The 20,722-nt window shown below is 47.8% G+C and overlaps 1 protein-coding gene across 1 annotated transcript in view; it reads right to left on the reverse strand.

Moving 5' to 3' along the window:
- The window catches only part of SYN3 (synapsin III), a 365,180-nt gene extending 344,971 nt beyond the window's left edge, over positions 1-20,209 (reverse strand). Inside the window, exon 1 of the mRNA XM_039486023.1 lies at positions 19,999-20,209. The gene's annotated coding sequence lies outside the window, so the exon portion shown is untranslated. The remainder of the gene's footprint in view (positions 1-19,998) is intronic.
- Positions 20,210-20,722: the final 513 nt, after the last annotated feature.

The following is a 20,722-nucleotide window of genomic DNA, read 5'->3' on the forward strand; positions in this document are numbered from 1 at the left end:
GCTATTTCTGGACTTTAGCAAAGCTTTTGATACAGTTTCCCACAGTATTCTTGCCAGCAAGTTAAAGAAGTATGGGCTGGATGAATGGACGGTAAGGTGGATAGAAAACTGGCTAGACGGTCGGGCTCAACGGGTAGTGATCAATGGTTCCATGTCTAGTTGGCAGCCGGTATCAAGTGGAGTGCCCCAAGGGTCGGTGCTGGGGCCGGTTTTGTTCAATATCTTCATTAACGATCTGGAGGATGGTGTGGACTGCACCCTTAGCAAGTTTGCAGATGACACTAAACTGGGAGGAGTGGTTGATACGCTGGAGGGTAGGGATAGAATACAGAGGGACCTAGACAAATTAGAGGATTGGGCCAAAAGAAATCTGATGAGGTTCAACAAGGACAAGTGCAGAGTCCTGCACTTAGGACGGAAGAATCCCATGCACTGCTACAGACTAGGGACCGAATGGCTGGGCAGCAGTTCTGCAGAAAAGGATCTAGGGGTTACGGTGGACGAAAAGCTGAATATGAGTCAACAGTGTGCCCTTGTTGCCAAGAAGGCTAATGGCATTTTGGGTTGTATAAGTAGGGGCATTTCCAGCAGATCGAGGGATGTGATCATTCCCCTCTACTCAGCACTGGTGAGGCCTCATTTGGAGTACTGTGTCCAGTTTTGGGCCCCACACTACAAGAAGGATGTGGATAAATTGGAGAGAGTCCAGCAGAGGGCAACAAAAATGATTAGGGGGCTAGAGCACATGACTTATGAGGAGAGGCTGAGGGAACTGGGATTGTTTAGTCTGCAGAAGAGAAGAATGAGGGGGGATTTGATAGCTGCTTTCAACTACCTGAAAGGGGGTTCCAAAGAGGATGGATCTAGACTGTTCTCAGTGGTAGAAGATGACAGAACAAGAAGTAATGGTCTCAAGTCGCAGAGGGGGAGGTTTAGGTTGGATATTAGGAAAAACTTTTTCACTAGTAGGGTGGTGAAGAACTGGAATGAGTTACCTAGGGAGGTGGTGGAATCTCCTTCCTTAGAGGTTTTTAAGGTCAGGCTTGACAAAGCCCTGGCTGGGATGATTTAGTTCGGTTTGGTCCTGCTTTGAGCAGGGGGTTGGACTAGATGACCTCCTGAGGTCCCTTCCAACCCTGAGATTCTATAATTCTATGAAGGGAGCTGGGGCTAGAGTTAGGGTTCCTAGAGTAGGGAAGTTGGGGCTAAGGTTCGGGTTCCAATGGATAGGGATCCCAGCTGTAGGGTTAGGGTTCTTATGAGTAGGGGAGGTGGGTCTAGGGTAACTGTGGGTAAGGGCGTTGGGGTTAGGGTTCCTACGGTTAAGGGAGGTGAGGCTATGATTAGGGTTCCTACAGGTAAGGGAGGTGGAGCTCGGGTTTGGTTAGGTGAGTTGGGGCTAGAATTAGGGTTGCTACAGGTATGGCTCCTCACCCTAAGGTTCGGGTTCCTACAGATAGGGCTACCTATGCTAGGGTTAGAGTTCTTAGGGATAGGGCTCCCCACCCTGGGGTTAGGGTTCCTAAAGTTAGGGGAGTTGGGGCTAGGGTTTCTACATGTAGGGGATTTGAGGCTAGGCTGAGCGTTCCCATGGGTGAGGGAATTGGGGCTAGAGATAGAGTTCCCACAAGTAGGAAAGTTAAGCTAGGTTTAGGGTTCCTACCGGTAGGAGAATTGAGGCTAGAATTAGAGTTCCTAAGGAGATGGATCCCCACCCTAGGGTTAGGGGAATTGGGGCTGCATACAGGGTTCCTATGGGTAGAGCTCCCCATCCTAGGGTTAGAGTTTCTACGCACAGAGATCATTGCCCTGCGGTTAGGATTCCTATGGGTAGGGGAGTTGGCACTAAGATTAGAGTTCCTACGGGTAGGGATCCCTGCCATGCGGTTAGAGTTACAAAGATTTGGCTCCCTGCCCTACCATTACAGTTCCTAAGACTAGGGCACCAAACCTTAGAATTAGGCTTCCTACAGGTAAGAGAGTTGAGTCAGGGCCTATTATTCCTACAGTGGCGGAGATTGGGCTAGGGTTCTTACAGGTGGAGCTCCCCACCCTACAGTTACGGTTCTGACAGGTAGGGATCCTCACCCTAGGGTTAGGAATCCCAGGGATAGGGGAGTTGGGGCTAGTGTTAGGGTTCTGACTGGTAGCGCTCTCCTTCCTAAGGTTCTGGTTCCTCTGGGTAGGGGAGTTCAGACTAGCATTAGGGTTCCTTGGGGTAGGGGAGTTGGGGCTACGTGTACAGTGCCGGTGGGAAAGAGAATTGAGACTTATGTTAGGATTCCTATGAATAGAGCTCCACACCCTATGTTTAGAGTTCCTAGGGGGAGCAGAGATGGGCCTAGGGTTACTCTTCCTAATGGTAGGGCGCAACACCCTAGTACTAGGTTTCCTATGGGTACGGCCCTCACCTTAGCATTATGGGTCCTACACATAGGGGAGTTGGGGCTAGGATTAGGATAACAGTAGAGTGGGGATCCCTACCCATGGGAACCCTAACCCTAGCCCTGGGAACCCTACCCATAGGAATCCTAACCATAGACATGGGAACCCTACCCATAGGAACCCTAACCCTAGGGCCTGGATCCCTACCCATAGCAACCCTAATTCTAGGTGGGGAGCCCTACCCTTGGAAACCCTAACCCTACAGCAGTGATACCTACCATCGGGATCTCTAACCCTAGCCGCAAGTCCCCTATCCATAGGAACGCTAACCCCAGCCAAAAGACATTAAAAAAAAAATCACTGCACGTAATATGAAAGGTGGCGCTGATTTTGGGTAATGGCACTCAGAATTTCAGGGATTTGGTTAATATTCAGTGTGGACATTTGTAAAAAGTCAATGTGCATTTCAAAAATTTCACTGAACAAATGTGGATCACTGAACCTTCTTTTAGAACCTGTAACACTAGGTGGAATTAGAAAGGATAAATCATCCAGTCAAGATAGGAATTTCCCCTGTCATTCATAATAGTTCAAATTCAAAACAAACCACCCCACCAGCAGTCTGAAGAAGAGTCACAGATGAGACCCATGCTGGGCTATGACATTTAATCTAACCTAAGGAAAAGCAAGTGGCTGGCATTATCACAGGGCAATGCTGCTCATTTCCATTTTCTGCAAAAATAAAATCAAAGAAAAAGGATCGATTAGATGGCAATGGTCCAGTTGTTAGGGCACTAGCCTAGGATTTGGGAGGAGATAGGTACATTCCCTGCTCTGCCACAGACTCTCCTGTGAGACCACAGGCAAGTCACTTAGCCTCTCTGTGCCTCAGTTCCCCATCTGTAATAGGGACAATTGTCCTGCTCTACCTCCGCGGGCTGTTGGGATGATAAATACAATAAAAACAATGAGGAGCTTGGCTGCAATGGTAAAGGGGGCATATAAACATCTAAAGTAGATTATAAAGTTGAAATGCAGCTATCCTGCTCCTGGCGTTTTGCATCTGTTGATGTGTATCCCATGGTTGTTGTTGGCTTGCCATTTTCCAGCGTTTGGCATGATTATTTTGATGAAATGCATTCATAAATCACAACCCCACTGGAGTCTAATTGACAGAAAGGAACAGAAGCGAACATGGAAAAAAGCAGCACTGCAGAGTCAGCTGAAGATATATGGGACCTACTTACAAGCTCATGTGAAAAATGGGAAAATAATGGCACTTATTTTGTGAGGTATTTGAATTATGAGTCCCTAAGTCTTAAAATCTTGGCAAATGTGCTCCAAAATGACCTGGAAATATGAGAAATTTACTGCACACTAAACTCTATTTCCCCCCTATGGAAAGGACAGGGCCCTCTCTCTCTTTTCCCTCTCTCTTGCCATTCATCACAAGCTCCAAAGCCCATGAGTAGAAATATGCTCTCTACTCCAAGTTTTACCCCTCAATCTACCCCCTATTTCAGCAAAAGCTGCTTAGCTGTCAGTCAACTCCTTTAGTTTCAATGGTGTAACACCACTGTAAAAGAGATAAGAATTGTCCCACTGTATTTTAAAGTTGTTTGCTTGAGCCCCCTCTCCAACAAGACAGTCTTTCATTAAAGGACAAGAGTTACATTTGCAGGACTCAAATAACAGAATTCAAAGTATACTAACAATCCAAACTGATGCAGCTAACATTTTGAAAGGGCAACGCTAGGATTGGAGGCTAAGGGTACAAAGATAGATTTTAGCTGATCAGCTTCTCTGAAATGGGCCCATACAACCCACTAACACAGTGGTTCTCAAACTTTTGTACTGGTGACCCCTTTCATGTACCAAGCCTCTGAGTGCAACCCCCCTTATAAATTAAAAACACTTTTAAATATATTTAACACCATTATAAATGCTGGAGGCAAAGCGGGGCTTGGGGTGGAGGCTGACAGCTCGCGACCACCTGTGTAATAACTTCGTGACCCCCTGAGGGGTCCCGACACCCAGTTTGAGAACCCCTGTGCTAATTTGAGTTACAATGTTTCTAAAAGTGACATTCAGCCAACTATAGTATTTAGAGTGAAGAACATGGTGTCCTAAAACAATTTCCTTTTGATTCCCTCAAGTGATGGAAGTTCATGGGACTGAAGGATAGAATCTGGTTTGACAAATGCACCTGGTGACTTCAATAAAAAAAAAAGTATCAAAGTTCCTTATCTGGCGCTACATATTGTTCTCTCTCATTGAGGTTAATGGGTCTTATGACAACCTGGTTCCTCTGTGGTGAACAGTTGCCATATTTTATATATATATACATAGGCGGCAGGTTTGTATAATTTTTGGTGGTGCCCAAAATGGTGGTGCCCCCCCACTCCCGCCCTGTAAGCCGATATAAAATGAAGCTACAACGCGTCAGCGCCACAAGATTACAAGGGTCAATTAAAAGAGGAAAGTCAGAAGCAGCACTTGCCTACTTCAATATACAGTATTATATTTTGTTGCACCTGTTGTGATGAAGTGGGAATGTTCTTAATATTTTCTCTGAATACTGTGTGGGTGCCTCAATTTCCCCTGCAAGATGCCAGCTGAAGGTGTTGGGGACAAAGAGATCAGGTGGCCTCCTTGTCCGGAAGAGACACAGAGGCCAGAGGAGGGAGTGTCAGTTTGGAGCTGGCTGGGGAAATGGGGAGAGACTCAGAACTTGGTTCTGGGCTCCCCACCCCGCAAGATGGACCTGACAGAGGGGTTCTGTTTTCTGTACCAACAAGCTCTGTTTAAACGGTGTTCCCGTCATCTAATAGCCAGACTGTAAAACAGAAGGTTTGAAAGTCACATCTGACTGCGGAGTTGGGGTGCAGGGACCTCTGGCTGCCCCAGGACCCCGCCTGGGCGGACTCACTGCGGAAAGTGCATGGTGTGGAAGGGCATGCTGAATGCTCTGAGGTCAGACCCAGGAAGGTGTAAGCTTCTTGCCCTGGAGACAGTCTGCTCAGAGAGGAGGCTCCCCCAGAGTCCTGACTGGCTTTGAAGGAGTGGTTCCAGAGCATCCCAGCATCCCCTTCCACCCCATGCACTTCCCAGAAGTCCGCAAAGGCACTAACACTCCCTCCTCTGGCCTTTGTCAAGAAGGCTAACAGCATTTTGGGCTGTATAAGTAGGGGCATTGCCAGCAGATCGAGGGACATGATCATTCTCCTCTATTCAACATTGGTGAGGCCTCATCTAGAGTACTACGTGCAGTTTTCGGCCCCACATTGCAAGAAGGATGTGGAAAAATTGGAAAATCCAGTGGAGGGCAACAAAAATGATTAGGGGGCTGGAGCACATGACTTCTGAGGAGAGGCTGAGGGAACTGGGATGGTTTAGTCTGAGAAGAGAAGAATGAGGGAGGATTTGATAGCTGCTTTCAACTACCTGATAGGGGGTTACAAAGAGGATAGATCTAGACTGTTCTCAGTGGTAGAAGATGACAGAACAAGGAGTAATGGTCTCAAGTTGCAGTGGGGGAGGTTTAGGTTGGATATTAAGAAAAACTTTTTCACTAGGAGGGTGGTGAAACACTGGAATGGGTTACCTAGGGAGGTGGTGGAATCTCCTTCCTTAGAGGTTTTTATGGCCCGGCTTGACAAAGCCCTGGCTGGGATGATTTAGTTGGGAATTGGTCCTGCTTTGAGCATGAGGTTGGACTAGATGACCTCCTGAGGCCCCTTCCAACCCTGATATTCTATGATACTCTAAACTGACCACCAAATTTAAGTTGCGTGTTTTTCCCGTCAGGTGAGGACTCTGGGGCAGGGCTGGGGATAAGGAACTTGGGGTGCAGACAGGCTGCCCCAGGGCTAGGGCCAAAGATGACTCCCCTCCACCCTCCTGGCAGCAGCAAGCTCCAGGAGGGACCCTCCTCTCCCCGCAGTTCACTGCACATGCTCCTAGGTCCCTCTCAGGTCCAGAAAGCCCACTCTCCCCTATGGTGGGTACCGAGGGGGGAGGTTGCCATCACGTGTGGCCTCCCCTGCTGCCACCCCTCACCATAGCCTCACTGGGGATGGGGCTGCCCCTTGCCCAGCATGGTGCAGGAGTGGGGACTGCAGGGTGGTAGCTGGGGAGGGGCACAGTATCACAAAATTCTCCTAAGCCCCAGCTGCACAGGTCTAGGAAGCTCCCCTCCCCAGTGGTGTAGCCAGGTTCTAACATCAGGGGGAGCGAACACGTAAAAAAAGATGCCAGCCAACATATCCAATTACTAATCAGGTAGTTCTATAACAGGCTATAACAGGCTGCCCTGGACCCCATCACCCCCTGAAGCACAAGGTAGGGGTAGGCACCACCATGTTGTGCAACAAACACTTGACAAAATTACTGGACTTAGTGATGGACAATGCGGGCAGGTGGGTATTTTGTCATTCAATCATTCAACCCATAAAATTGCACACATTTTGCCTCAGTGAAATTAAATATCCAGAGAATTACTGGGCCTGTGATGATGACCAGGGCTTGCTCACCTGTGGCTCGGGCTCCCCCTCCCTGTGCTGTGGAGGCACAGCCAGGCAGGTCTGCATCTGCAGGCAGGCACCCTGCCTCATGTGCAGCTCCCGTGGGCCCTGATAGCCACTAGACTGGGAGCCTCCCGACCAATGGAATGGGCTGGGCTGGGGGGCAGAAGGCAAAGGGGGAGATTGTAGGGAGCTTTGGAGGAGGGGAGGCAGTGGGGGAGGGGAGTGGGCTGGCACAAAGGGGAGGGCTCTCTGGAGAGGAGTGACAGGGGCACAGGGGTCATTGGGAGTCTCTCGAGGGGGCAGAGGTTTGTGTGAGTCTCTGTGGGGCAGGGGGCTGTGATGGGCGGAGCCAGCTGCAACCTGGGTCTGCTCTGCGGGGGGTGTTGCTATAGTCCCCTCAGGAAGCTCCCCCCCCGTCCTGTGTATTTTATACCAGCCCCGGGGTGCCCATTGCTGCTCCTTTCCCCGCCCATGGCTCCATCTGTCTGTCCCCACAACCTCCCAGCTGTGTCCGTCTGTCTGTCCTCACAACCCCCCTGGCTGTGTCCTCGTGTCTGTCTGTCCCACAACCCCCTGGCTGTGTCCTTGTGTCTGTCTGTCCCACAACTCCCAGCTGTGTCTGTCTGGCTGCCCCCACCACCCCCGGCTGTGTGTGTCTGTCCCACAACCCCCCAGCTGTGTCTGTTTGTCCCCACCAACGCCCCCCCCCGACTGTGTCTTTGTGTCTGTCTGTCCCCACCACCTCCGGCTGTGTGTGTCTGTGCCACAACCCCCCTGGCTGTGTCCTTATGTCTGTCTGTCCCACAACCCCCGGCTGTGTCTGTCTGGCTGCCCCCACCACCCCCGGCTGTGTGTGTCTGTCCCCCCCCCCGCTGTGTGTGTGTCTGTCCCACAACCCCCTGGCTGCGTCCTTGTGTCTGTCTGTCCCACAACCCCCTGGCTGTGTCTGGCTGGCTGCCCCCCCGCTGTGTGTGTCTGTCCCACAACCCCCCGGCTGTGTGTGTCTGTCCCACAACCCCCTGGCTGTGTCTGTTTGTCCCCACCAAAACCCCCTCCCCGGCTGTGTCTGTGTGTCTGGCTGCCCCCACAGCTCACCGGCTGAGTCTGTCTGACAGGGGCAGACCCTGCTGCTGCTCTGCCCAGGGCTCAGATGCTGCCGGTGGCTCGCTCCCCCTCCCTGCTGTGGAGGCGTGGCCAGGCAGCTCTGGCACCGCCCCCGGCAGCTCCCATTGGCTGGGGTTCCTGGCCAATGGGCTGTGAGCCCAGTCGCTGCTGGAGCCTCTCCCGGGAGCTGCCGCTGCCGTGAGAGCGCCCGGCATTGCAACGCGGGGACCCCCAAAGCACAGGGCCTGGGGCCAAACATTGGTGGAGCTGGGCCCACCTTCTGGATTATTGGTGGGGCCTGGGCTCCACGGGCCCATAGAACTCGCCGCCTATGTATATACACACATATATATATATATACACACATATACATATACATATACACATATACATATATATATACACACACTTGGTGACTATCATCCAATATTCACTCCTTGTCTCATTTAAACTTAATTTTAAAAGGTTTTAGCCTTTTCTCCCCAGGAGCTGGAAACCCAGAGACACACTCTAGTATGTGGTAATTATGATGTAGTGTCACTGTGAGAAGTGGCAGTCAGGTGTCTAAATAATTTAGTAGCACATATGAGACTTAGTCTTATGTAACTTTAGTGCCCTCGTGACCAAGATGGAGTCTGCTCTGCAGGCAGCTCTGGCCAAGAGAAGGCGCACGCAGGAATGCAGCAGGAGAAATCCCTTCCACCCCAGAGGCACCTGTTCCAAAACCCCCAGAGTGAACACACCCACCCACAGGAAAAGTACAATGGATATAATAAAGTATTTATTTACAGAGGGATGAGAGGAGCAATACAACAAGGGGAAATATAGGGGGAGCAGTAAAACAGGGCTGCATTCAAGCCAAGGCCCCACTGGAAGCACAGTCTGGAGGGGCAGACACTGAGCAATGTGTCTGCACACAGAGTTCAGGAGGCCTGAGCAAAGTTCCAGTCCAGTGGTGAGTCTTGGGTGCTCCTGGTCGCCTTCGGCGCCAGTGAACTCTCCCCAGCAAACCCCTCCGGTGCCCTCTTCTGCCGCTCTCTGCAAAGCCCCACAGAGCGACCACCTCCCCACTTAACTAGCTACAGCCTCCCTCCTTGTTCCCAATGCAGAGTCACAAGCCCCAGTGCTCACAGCCCCACGCAGCTCTGGGCAGCCGTGATACTGGGTCCAGCTCCGGCCTGTCCTTCTTGGGCGATTACCCCCCTGGCACAGTGCTGCTCCGGGCTCCTGTCCTGGGCTGTCCCCGATCGGGCCTGTCCTGCTCAGGCCTCAGGCAGGTTCTCCCTGCTTCCTTCTCCAGGGCCTGCCGGCTGCCTCCCTCTCTCCTTGGAGCTCCAGTGCTGCTCCCTGGAGTTTCCCTCCTTTTTTCTTACTCTCCCCCTCCCCACTGGGAAAAAGATTTAAAGGGGCCATGCTCTCTAAACCCCAAAGGGGTTACACTTAGAGTTAGTGAACATAAAGTATTTATTATGCTAAGAACAAATATAATCTAATATGGAATGTGAAGCATTAATTAAATAGTTTTATATACAGAAAACATCTTTCCCTGGCTATACAAGTCTATTTTGAGCTTCTTAATTCTTTACAAATATACATACGTATTGTGCCATGACTTGTGTGTGTCTGGTGTCACTTCTCGCCTTGCTGAGTAGTTACCGGGATGCCTTTTGGAATCCAGCACTTTCTCTGAGGAATCTCTCCCCTCTAGAGCCCACCAATATCTACCAACGTGGGAAGCTGCTGGGGCTCAGGACACAAGCTGAGCTCTCTTCAGGTTCCATTCTCACAGCTCTACTAACCCTTGTTAAGTTAGCCCAGCTTCCCAGGCAAGTCCAGTCAGACCTTCCGACCCTCTGTGACCAAGTGGGAATTTTTGTAATATTTTTGTGAATCCTATCCTCAATTTCCGCTATGTGCTGCAGTGTTACCTAGAGAGTAGAAAGGGTTGTTTGCTCTCTGCATAGGCCCAGAAACTCAGGTGTGAATGGCTCTTAGCTGTCTGGGGCTTGGGCCCTGTGTCAATGAAGTTTTTGAGAAGACAATGGCAAATTCTATCACCAGGACTTTGATACCTAGCAACCAACAACCATGGTTGGCCAATCTTTCTGCAGGAAGCCAAGCAGTGTTTGCCTAGGTGGAGAACAAAGGACTGTGGGGGTGTGAGGTAGAAGCTAAGAGTTGGCTGCTGGAAGCAGTTGGGGGCACACCTGAACTGGGACAAAGAGAGGTCAGAGGGACAGGGCTTTGGGCTCTGTGCTGACCAGGATGGACTATGCTGCAACGTTCTTTTCCCTCTGCTAACACAGGACTTTGTATGCTGTGTTCCCGTTGACTAATAAATCCTGCTGTTTATCAAAGCTGTGTTAATGTTACAACAGATACATTGCTCCTTAAGATTGTACAAGTCTCCCTCGGGGGTCTGCCTCAGTGGGACTCACTGAACGGAGCTCACAGTGTGAAGCAGGGGTGCTGAAGGACCAGACATTCAGCCTAAGGAGGTGGTGAAGCTGTGTGGCTTACCTGGAGGAAGAGTGAGACCTATAGGGGGTCCTCCCAGAGGCTGTTCCAAAGCTGGGGACATAGCACCGGTTCTGTGGATCCATGATACCCTCCAACTCCTTGTTCCCCAAAGAACTGGTGCTGTAACCCAGCTTTGAAACAGCCTCTAGGACAGTGGTCTCCAACCCTTTTACACTCAAGATCACTTTTGAATTTAAGGGAAACCCAGGATCTACCTTGCCCCTTCTCCGAGGCCCCATCCCTTCCCCAAAGCCCCACTCACTCCATCCCCCACTCTCTCCATCACTCGCTCTCCCCCACCTTCACTCACTTTCACCAGGCTGGGGTAGAGGGTTGGGGTTTTGGAGATCCTCTAGGATCGACCAGTCGACCGCGATCGACTGGTTGGTAACCACTGCTCTAGGAAAACCCATTCAGTGAGCCAGACCCCCTAGTGGCCTTACTCTTCCTTCAGAGTAAGCCACATGGCTTCACTGTCTTCTTAGGCTGGACCTTTGGTCCTTCAGCATCCCTGCTTCACACGTGAGCTCCGTTCAGCAAGTCCCACTGAGGCAGACCCTGAGGGAGATGTGTACAATCTTAGGAAGCAATGCACCTCTGCCAGCATCTGCAGTGATATTCACACAGCATTTTCAGAACAGAAGGGTTTATTAGTCAACTAGAACACAGCATAGAAAGTCCTTGGTTAGCACAAAGAGAAGAAAGTTACAAGGTGGTCCATTCTGGTTAGCCTAGAGCCCCAGCCAAGCATTGTCCTGCTCCTGCTCTGTCCCTCTGTGTCCTCTTTGTTCAAATTCCTGGGCCAGCCCCATCTGGCCCCTCCTCAGTCCTTTGCTGTCCAGCCGGTCAAACGCAGCTGGATTCCTGCAGAGGGCTGGACCATCCATGGTCATTAGTTACTAGGTACCAAACGTCTCAGTGATTGCATTTGCCATTGTCTTCCCAAACTTTCCATTGATCTGGACCTAAAACCTGAGATAGCTAGGCATCAGTCACACCTGTATCTCTGGGCCTCTGCAGAGAGTAAACAGCCCTCTCCCACTGCCTATTTAACAATGCAGCATATACGGGAAACTGAGGCACACAGTATTCATGCAACGTATTACAGAAAATTCCCACTCTGTCACACCCTGTGAGTGCCCTGCCACAATTCTCAGATCTGCCTCTCTGGAGATCCACACTCCAACCCCCCATGAGGCTCCACCCCATCCGGTGATGTCGCTGCTAGTAACGTGAGCAGTTCTTTCACCGGGGTTTTCCTGCAGACTCCGAAGCAGGATTCGGCCAGGGGTAAAATGTCCATTAGGAATCAGCTCAGAGAAAGGCCAGTCAGGCTATGCAGACTTTATCCACCCTTAAAATTGCCACCTACAGAAATCTCCTTCTCTTCTATTCCAAACAAAGTTGCTGTCAAATGCACACAGTACCGTAGCTTTGCTGCAAGCCAATGCAATTTTCCTTGGGCTCAACTTTATGCAGACAAGATTGGCTCATTCAGCTCTAGATCTAGAAGAGAAGGCTCCGTCTCTCAACTTATACTGTGAGAAAGCCTTGATATAAAATAATATACCACATTCAGTGGTATAATTATACCATTTACAATGTGCATTTTCCATTATTTCTAACATGCTGATTTCTTTTTTGAAAGGATCTCTTTTCCATTTATTATTTATTGTTGGGGGGATGGCTCCCCCATGTTAAATTTCAAGAACTTCTGTCTCCAAAAGCTGAAATTGTTTCCTTTCCTGCAAGGTAGCTTTTGAAAGAGTGACAGAATTGTATTTCCAAAAATACAGGCATTACCAAGTCTGCCTTGGTCACTTTCACTCATGCTATTTGGCTATATAGGTTTTAGTTAGCTCCAGAGGGCCAAAGACAATTCAGCTCAGATAGGTGGATTCAGTTTAACAGTAGTTTTCACTTGTCACCATCTAATTACCAATACTTCTCCAGCCTTCACTTTGTGCATGTCCTGTCTCCATGTCACTCTGTGTAGAGAGATCTCTAGCAGTATCTATCCCAAAGCTTGTTAGCAACCAGTAATCAGGAAGAACTGTTCCACAGTGGCAGAGATCCTCAAAAGATATATAGGCACCAAACTCTGATTGAAATCAATACCTAATACCTTTGAGGATGTAGGCCATTCTCCTTCATAACCTTACTCTCAACGGCACACTGATACACTCATTTATTCTAATAATCCATGTCTAAAGAAACAACCCTCTGTTAGGCAGTCCTTCGTAATCCATTAGTATCTCATATGTTTACTGCTCACCAAGGGAAGGAACCTACATCAGCAACATTTTGGAATTTGCAGTAGCACCATTTCTGAAATGGATAAATCACAACCAGTGGAAGAATTTGATCCCAGAGCTGGCGCTGGACCTTCCAAGTCCGGGCTGGCCAACCTGAGCCTGAGAAGGAGCCAGAATGTACCAATGTACATTGCCAAAGAGCCACCGTAACACGTCAGCAGCCCCCACATCAGCTCCCTGCCCCCGGTCCCAGCACCTCCCACCCACCAGGCAGCTCTGCCAATCACCACCTCCCCCTCCCTCCCTATACCTCCAGATCAGCTGTTTTGTGATGTGCAGGAGGCTTGGGGGGAGGGAGGAGGGAGGACATGGCAGGCTCAGGGGAGGGCGCAGGAAGGGGTGGAGTGGGGGCAGGGCCTGGGGGAGAGCCCGGGGATGAGCAGCGAGTACCCCCCGGCACATTGGAAAGTTGGCGCCTGTAGCTCCAGCCCCAGAGTCAGTGCCTATACAAGGAGCTGCATATTAACTTCTGGCTCTGGAGCCACATGCGGCTCTTCACAGGTTGGCCACCCCTGTTCCAAGTAATACATTTAAAATAAACTCTGGTCCTGAAAGGTCTCCATTGACCTAGCCTCCTCTACAGCATTAACATACTGTCCTGACTAAATCCATGCTCATCTTATAGGACCTACAGATTTAGGGTGATTAAAAATACCCAAGGCCCCCTACATTTAAGTGATCTAAATAGCTTGACTTCCCTACTTGAGGGAATGCTTCTCTCTGCATGCCACACTGCTACAGCTGTGATCACTGGAGGCCTCTGAGCAGGATCCTCTTCAATTCAAAGGGAGAAGAGGACTGGCAGTGTCGTCTGTGAGGGGCCCTTGTTAATGACTTTTAGCAATGGCTGCAGAGTTCAGGCTGCTGTGGAGGGTGAGATTTGATGGCAGGAGGAAGGGAGGGTTACACCTGCATAGGGGAGGGAAACTGTGTGTTTGGTTTCATGTTCAATGTTGGGTGAGTAACTGTATACAACCACCCTTTTATACTGTACACACTCATTTAGAAACCTCTTGCAACCCCCAAATTGTCCCTGCATATTTAGTAGTTAAGCATCTAAATGGGCGCACATTTTTCCACTCACATTTAATGGTAGATGCCAAATGGTGCTCACAGTACTGAAGGCCAGACTGAGTCAAAACCAGTTCTTGGCTGCTGAGGGTAAAACCTTGGCCCCCACTCCCACCCCGAAGTGAGTCAAGCCATCTTAAACTAACTCTCTCCTTAAGCACTTCTGAACTCAAGAGAGGAGGATTTCAGTCCTTTTAACCACCTCTAAATCCCTTTGTAAAAAGTACTGGAGTGACAAACCCAGAGCTTCACCCTGTATTTCCAAGGGTACTGCACAAACAGCAGCATCGCAAGTTCGTCTGAACATCCTCTTCCCATAAATGTTCCTTTTCCCTAACTTGAGAAGCTTAGGGCATACATTTTCATGGGTGACTAGTGATTTTTGAGTGCCCAACTTGAAACATCTTTAAAGGAACCTGATTTTCAGAAAGTGCTGAGCTCCTACTCTCTCTGACAATCATGCTCCTTTGGACTCAATGTAGGGATAACTGGGTGAAATTTTATGGCCTGTGCTATCTAGTTTGACCTGCTGTATAATCTCAGGGTCCCTTCTGGCCCTAAAAAAACAAAACTATGATTTCATGCTCCAATTTGGGCACCAAAAATCACTAGTACTTTTGAGAATGTAGGCCCACAACTTTATGGGCACCACAAGCCATCAGTCCTTGGCCTCTTCATTAAGACCCAAGCTCTTCTTGTGACTAAAGTCTCTAGGTCAACCATATCACAATGACAGTGAGTCTGACCTTTTACTCTCCCAGTGTTTCTGAGGGATCTTCAGAGATTTTCTCCATCTGATCTAGACTTTCACTGTGTTTTGGATTTTCAAAGCACTGGCAACTGCTATCAGGGATCTAGGAGAGTGACTGACATTTTCTGATGGCAGAGCACAAAAAAACCTGTAATTAATCATGTGTTTTTTCCCTATCTCTCCTCCCCTCCCCCCATTCATTCTCTCTCACACAATATAGGAGACAAAAATCTGAAGTGGGTGGTACTTTCCATTGCCCAGAACTCAGTAACCCAACAGCAAGAAGGAGGCAGACAAGGTTTCAGATTTAAAAAATAAAAATCACTGTAGCAATTATTTCCATAGCAGAAGTGCTTTCTTATCCTGAGGGAACATTTGTTTTCAAAGTATATTACCATCACTGTGTCAGTGACCATTCAGGGTATGGTATTTGGACATCAGCCTCTCAAGATCTACATGATTTACCATCTTGTGGGGTTTTTTGTATGCTGGACCTGTGCAGCTAATGGTCCTGTATGGCTGTTAAATCACAATGAGCAAGCTGCTGGCTCCAGTGCAACATTATTAATAAGGGAGACCTTAGGAACCATCACAAAAGAGGTAGATAATAAGACAGAAAATATCATAATACCACTGTATAAATCCATGGTACACTCACATCTGGAATACTGTGTGCAGTGCCAGTTATCCCATCTCAAAAAAAAAATCTATTAGAATTGGAAAAAGGTACAGAGAAGGGGTATGTAACAGCTTCCATATGAGGAGACATTAAAAAGACTGGGACTGTTCAGTTTAGAAAAGAGACAACTAAGGGGGGATATGATAGAGGTCTATAAAATCATGACTTGTGTGGAGAGAGTGAATAGGGAAGTGTTATTTACTCCTTCACAGGACAAGAATGAGGGATCACCTGATGTATTTAATAGTCAGCATGTTTAAAAGGAAATACTTTGTGGCCAATTTATTTTATTTTATCATTCACTTATTGTGTGCTGTTACACTTCCAACTACTAATCAAATGTAGGATTATAGAAGGGACAAGTATGTATCAGGTATCTAAGTGAGTAGGACTGAAACACAGCCTTACAGGCTGAGGCCTGCAAGTTGTTAGCTTAGCCTCATTAGGCCTTAGAGTTAAGAAATACTTGACATCAGTAAGTGTCCAAAGAATAACCCAATGCCTGAAGATTATGGGAAAAGAAGTGCCAAGGGGTGGTATTGCAAAAGATGAGCCGTAGGATCACAAAATGCCCTAGAGGTACATTTTTTCTAACACGTGCCTTAACCAAAGGATTCAGGTGGTGCTTCAGTGCTAATGAGAATAAAAGAAACCCTACACAATCTATGGAATATGGGATACACCAATAATCTATGTACCAATTGTGACACTGTCATTTAATAAGGGATTGTTGGTAGATGGTTTTCTTTCTGCTTCAGTCAACCTGAGAGACAACCTCAGGGGTAGGATCAAATGATCCTTCCCCTAAACATCTGGGGACATATTCTCTGTTGGCATAATTTCATCTTCAGTGGAGTTATATCAACAAAGAATATGTCCCACTGTCCCTACCCCTAAAAAGAAACTTTACTGCTCTCATTCCATTGCCTCTCTTTTAATACAATGGGATTGGCTAAATTTATCAAGCAGAACATAAGAACGGCCACTCAGTCATGCCAATGGTCCATTAAGCCCAATATCCTGTCTCTGACAGTGGCCAGTGCCAGATACTTTGGAGAGAATGAACAGAATAGGACAATTTATCAAGTGATCCATCATTAGTCTTCCAGTCCCAGCTTCTGATGGTCAGAGGTTTAGGGACACCGAGAGCATGGAGTTGTATCCCTAACCATCTTGGCTAATTGCCATTGATGGACTTACCCACCATGAACTTAGCTAGTTCTGTTTTGAACCCAGTTATACTTTTGGCCTTCACAACATCCCCTGGCAAGGAGCATCACAGGTTGACTGCATTGTGTGAAGAAGTATTTCTTCTTGTTTGTTTTAAACCTGCTGACTATTAAGGACATCAGGTGATCCCTTGTTCTTGTGTTTTGTGAGGGGGTAAAGTATTCTTCCCTATTCACTTTCTCCACACCATTCGTGATTTTATAGATCTCTACCACAACCCCCCTTAGTTGTCTCCTTTCCAAGATGAACAGTCCCAGTCTCTTTTAGCCTCCCCTTATATGGAAGCCATTCCATTCCCCTTGTGTGCACCTTTACCAATTCTAATAGATCATGTTTGGAGATGGGAGGACCAGAACTGCATGCAGCATTCCAGGTCTGGGCTTACCATGGCTTTATATAGTGCCATTATATTTTCTGTTTTTATTATCTATCCCTTTCCTAATGATAGCTTTTTTGACTGCTGCTGCACACTGAGAGGTTGCTTTTAGGGAACTATCCAGAGTGACTCCAAGATCTCTTTCTTGAGTGGTAACAGCTAATCTAGACCCCATCATTTTGTATGTATAGTTGGGATGTTATCCAATGTGCATTACTTTGCGTTTCTCAACATTGAATTTCATCTGCCATTTTGCCACCGGACACCCAGTTTTGTGAGATCCCTTTGTAACTCTTCGCTGTCTGCCTGGGACTTAACTATGAGCAATTTTGTATCATCTGCAAATTTTATCACTGTTCATCCCTTTTTCCAGATCATTTATGAATATGTTGAACAGAATTTAACTATCCCGAGTTGTTTTGTATTGTGTGCGTGTCGGTCTCAGCTCAGGGCCCCTGTTTATTATAACTCCCTCCTCTAGGTGTCCCTCAGATTCCCTTGCTGGCTGTATGCTTAGAGCATGGAGGAAGATATTTGACTAGAAATCTTGGATAATTTTTTATCTTCCTTTCAGCCCTAGTTCTTCCTTCTGGATTTTCTTTTTTTTTTAAATCTAGTTTTATTGCCTAATTGTAAATAAGTGGGGATGGAGGATATGCCAGCTTGGGTTTAAATTTTGCTTTAAGTTCTTTTGTCCAGTGTCCCACATACTGTGTTAGCAGATGAGCACTGTGACTAAAGTAGAATAAATAAATAATGGTTGGATCTAATGAGAGCTGTGTTTATAGCTACTATCATCTCCCTCTGGTGGCTAGTTAGTTCTCCAGCCACAGATGTCTGAAATGTTTCAATGGTAACAGCTTGGAAATAAACTAAGACAACGGAAACAGTAGCAGGGGGAGTTGAGGTCTGCCTATAATGTAGCTCATGTATACAGGGCTGCAGGCTGTATACTTCCCTTCCCTCTTCTTGCTCAGGCTTCAGCTCAGCCAGAAGATCACATGCAACCTTGTGCCAAAATAGCACAACACCTTCTGAGGTGGGGAAAAATCGCAAAAGAAAAATTCAAACAAACCACACACAGGACAAACTATGTGGTCCTGCACTAAGAAACCTAGATCGCCTGATGTCCAGGTTAGTGCATTTCCTGATTCTGCCACAGATTTCCTGTGTGACCCTGGGCAAGTCAGTTAGCCTCCCTGCCTCAGTTCCCCAACTGTATAAGTGGGTTAATTCTTCCTTCCATTCATGTGGTTTGTGTATTCAAATTACAAACTCTTTACAGCAGGGGCTGTCTCTTGCAAGGCAAGTTGTATGTTAACACATTAGTTAGTCATGCTGCATCCTCTTAGGGAATACAGCTTCCCCTGTCTACATTCAGGTTCTAAAATGCATTGGTTAAAACGTGTTAGTTCACATACATCTTACCCTAGTGTGGACAGGCTCAGAGACAACCACGCCTGCCAATAGTGGGGGAGGGGCAGAGTGAGGGCCATCAGCTTCAGCAGTGTTACTGAGAATGCTCGGCCATGTGACCATGCTCAGTACAAGCAAAGCAGCAAATGGGGTGGGGGGAGAGACACACGAACCCACATGCATCGCCTCTGCACAGACTGTGTCTGTTCAGTGTCTAGCGCCATGTGACCCTGGAGTTGCTAATAAAATACAAATACATACATATACACACACACCACAAAAAGACAAATGTTAAAATACACAAATGAGGGGAAAATATATTTAAAACAAAATTTCAAACTCCAGAAGAGAGACAGGTGATAGAGAGAAAGGCGAGCTCTCCTCATCCCCTGGCCCAGCTACCACCAAGGAACACAAGAGAATAGGCAGCCATGCCTTCCCCGCATACCCCCAGTTCAGCTAAATCTATCACAAGGCGTGGGAGAGGGGTGGTTCCAGCAAAAAAAGGCATTGAAAGCACTGCCTTAGTGTCTATTGCCTACATGCTCACGCACACTTGAGCAAGTCTGAAACGTAAGCCAGCAGAGGGCAGCGACAGCACACATACGTGCTGGCTAGTTTACAAATGCAGTTGGGGATGGACCCATTTGCTCTCTTCTGGGGAAATAGAGACGGTTACACAATCTAGAGATGCTCTCTCCCTTCCTGGGATCTTGAGGAGTCAGCCTCTTGCACCTAATTCTCGACTCACTTCTACTGATATAACTCAGGAGTAACACCACTGATTTCCTGGAGGTGTGAGAGGAGAATCAGGTGCTTGGTGTTGCCTTGCAAGCCTCCCAGATGAGAGGAGCTTAAGGGCAGAGGGGTTGGTTTGGTTCGGTTCTACAGGAAATTCCATTCAGTCTCACCAGATGAAGGACCATCCCCACAATTCAGGGCCTAGCTGGGGCAGGAGAGTGGGATCTGGCAAATGAGTCAAAGCAGTGCCGGAAAACCCTGTAACACAGTCATGACTTTATTATTATTTTGGCACACCTAAAATTTAATAACCTGTGCGGTGGATTTTTCTGAAACAGTATATGTCATGGTCTGAGTTACTGTCAAAATAAATCTCTTTCTCCTGAAGGGCTCAGAAATTAAACATAGCCAAGCCTAAGTAGGACATACAGAGAGAGACAATCCCTAAGCAGACAATTCAACACAAGGGACCCTAGTCCACAATTGCATTGGGTCCAGACCACAAAGAAGCCACTTGCCTCCATCAGAATACCTTGTGGGGAGGGGAGAGGAAGGGCACAGAGCTGGGCCTATACTCCTACATGCAGGAGCCTCAATAGAGAGGTTTCTGGTATGGATTTGGGGAGGGTGGAGTGTGGTTGGTCTGGCCTTATTCCATGATTATTCTGCAGCTGCCACAAGGCCTATAGGGGTGGAGGGTCTATACAGCCAGGGAGCCTGCAAACCGGCCCTTAGCAGTATCAGGATAAGTGTATGTAAGTGTACAAGCTCCCTCCCATCTGTCCTTGTACTAGCCTCAGTACTGGCACAGGGCTGAATTACCTCTGAAGAGAGTCTGTTAAAAACAGAAACTGTGTTTCAAATACCACTGGGCAGCCCCTTACCTGAAAGTTCTCTCTCCACACTGGAAAGTGGGCAGCTGGCAACAACGTGCAGGTAGCCACTCAAAGAGTTAACAGCTGGGGGAGGGGTCTCACTGCACCCAAGTAACACTGCTGATTCTGCTGGATCCCTTTTGAATTATTGTTAAAAAAGCACTGCCCTTTGCTGAACCAGTATGAGCCTTTGTGCCCCCCTGCTTGCACTACAACACAACAGGTACAAAGTGCTACATTCAGGTCTGTGAGGACAAACACATTAATCACAGCAGGGATGAATTTGCCCCAATGAGTTTTTCCCTGCCTAGTTATTTAAAGTGCATAATGAGGTTTGTAGTTTGCAGATTCTTCTGGCTTCAACAGCTATTTGTAAAGCCACCTCATAATGGAAAAATACAGACACCTGCTAAAAGCAACATTAAAATAAGATTCAATCTTCAAGGAGGAATGGAAGGTTTAATTTTGGGTATGAGAATGGACAGAGATTTTTAAAAGGGGAAGCTGTTTATTCTGCAATGGCATTTCTAGCCCTGGAGTGCAATCTGTGTTAGATGCAGCTGGGCACTGGCCCACTGTGTGGAAATGCTACTCCTTGATTAAAGTCACATGGGAACCAAGCTGAGTGATAAACGTTAGCAGAGAGTACCTATCATTTGCTCTCTTTTAGTTAAGAGCTCTCCCTTTGAGGATTCAGTTTGCTAGTGAAAGCTTCTGAAGATGTCTGTTTAAA

The sequence above is a fragment of the Mauremys reevesii genome, linkage group 1, assembly GCF_016161935.1.
Source record: "Mauremys reevesii isolate NIE-2019 linkage group 1, ASM1616193v1, whole genome shotgun sequence".
Lineage (NCBI taxonomy): Eukaryota > Metazoa > Chordata > Testudines > Geoemydidae > Mauremys > Mauremys reevesii.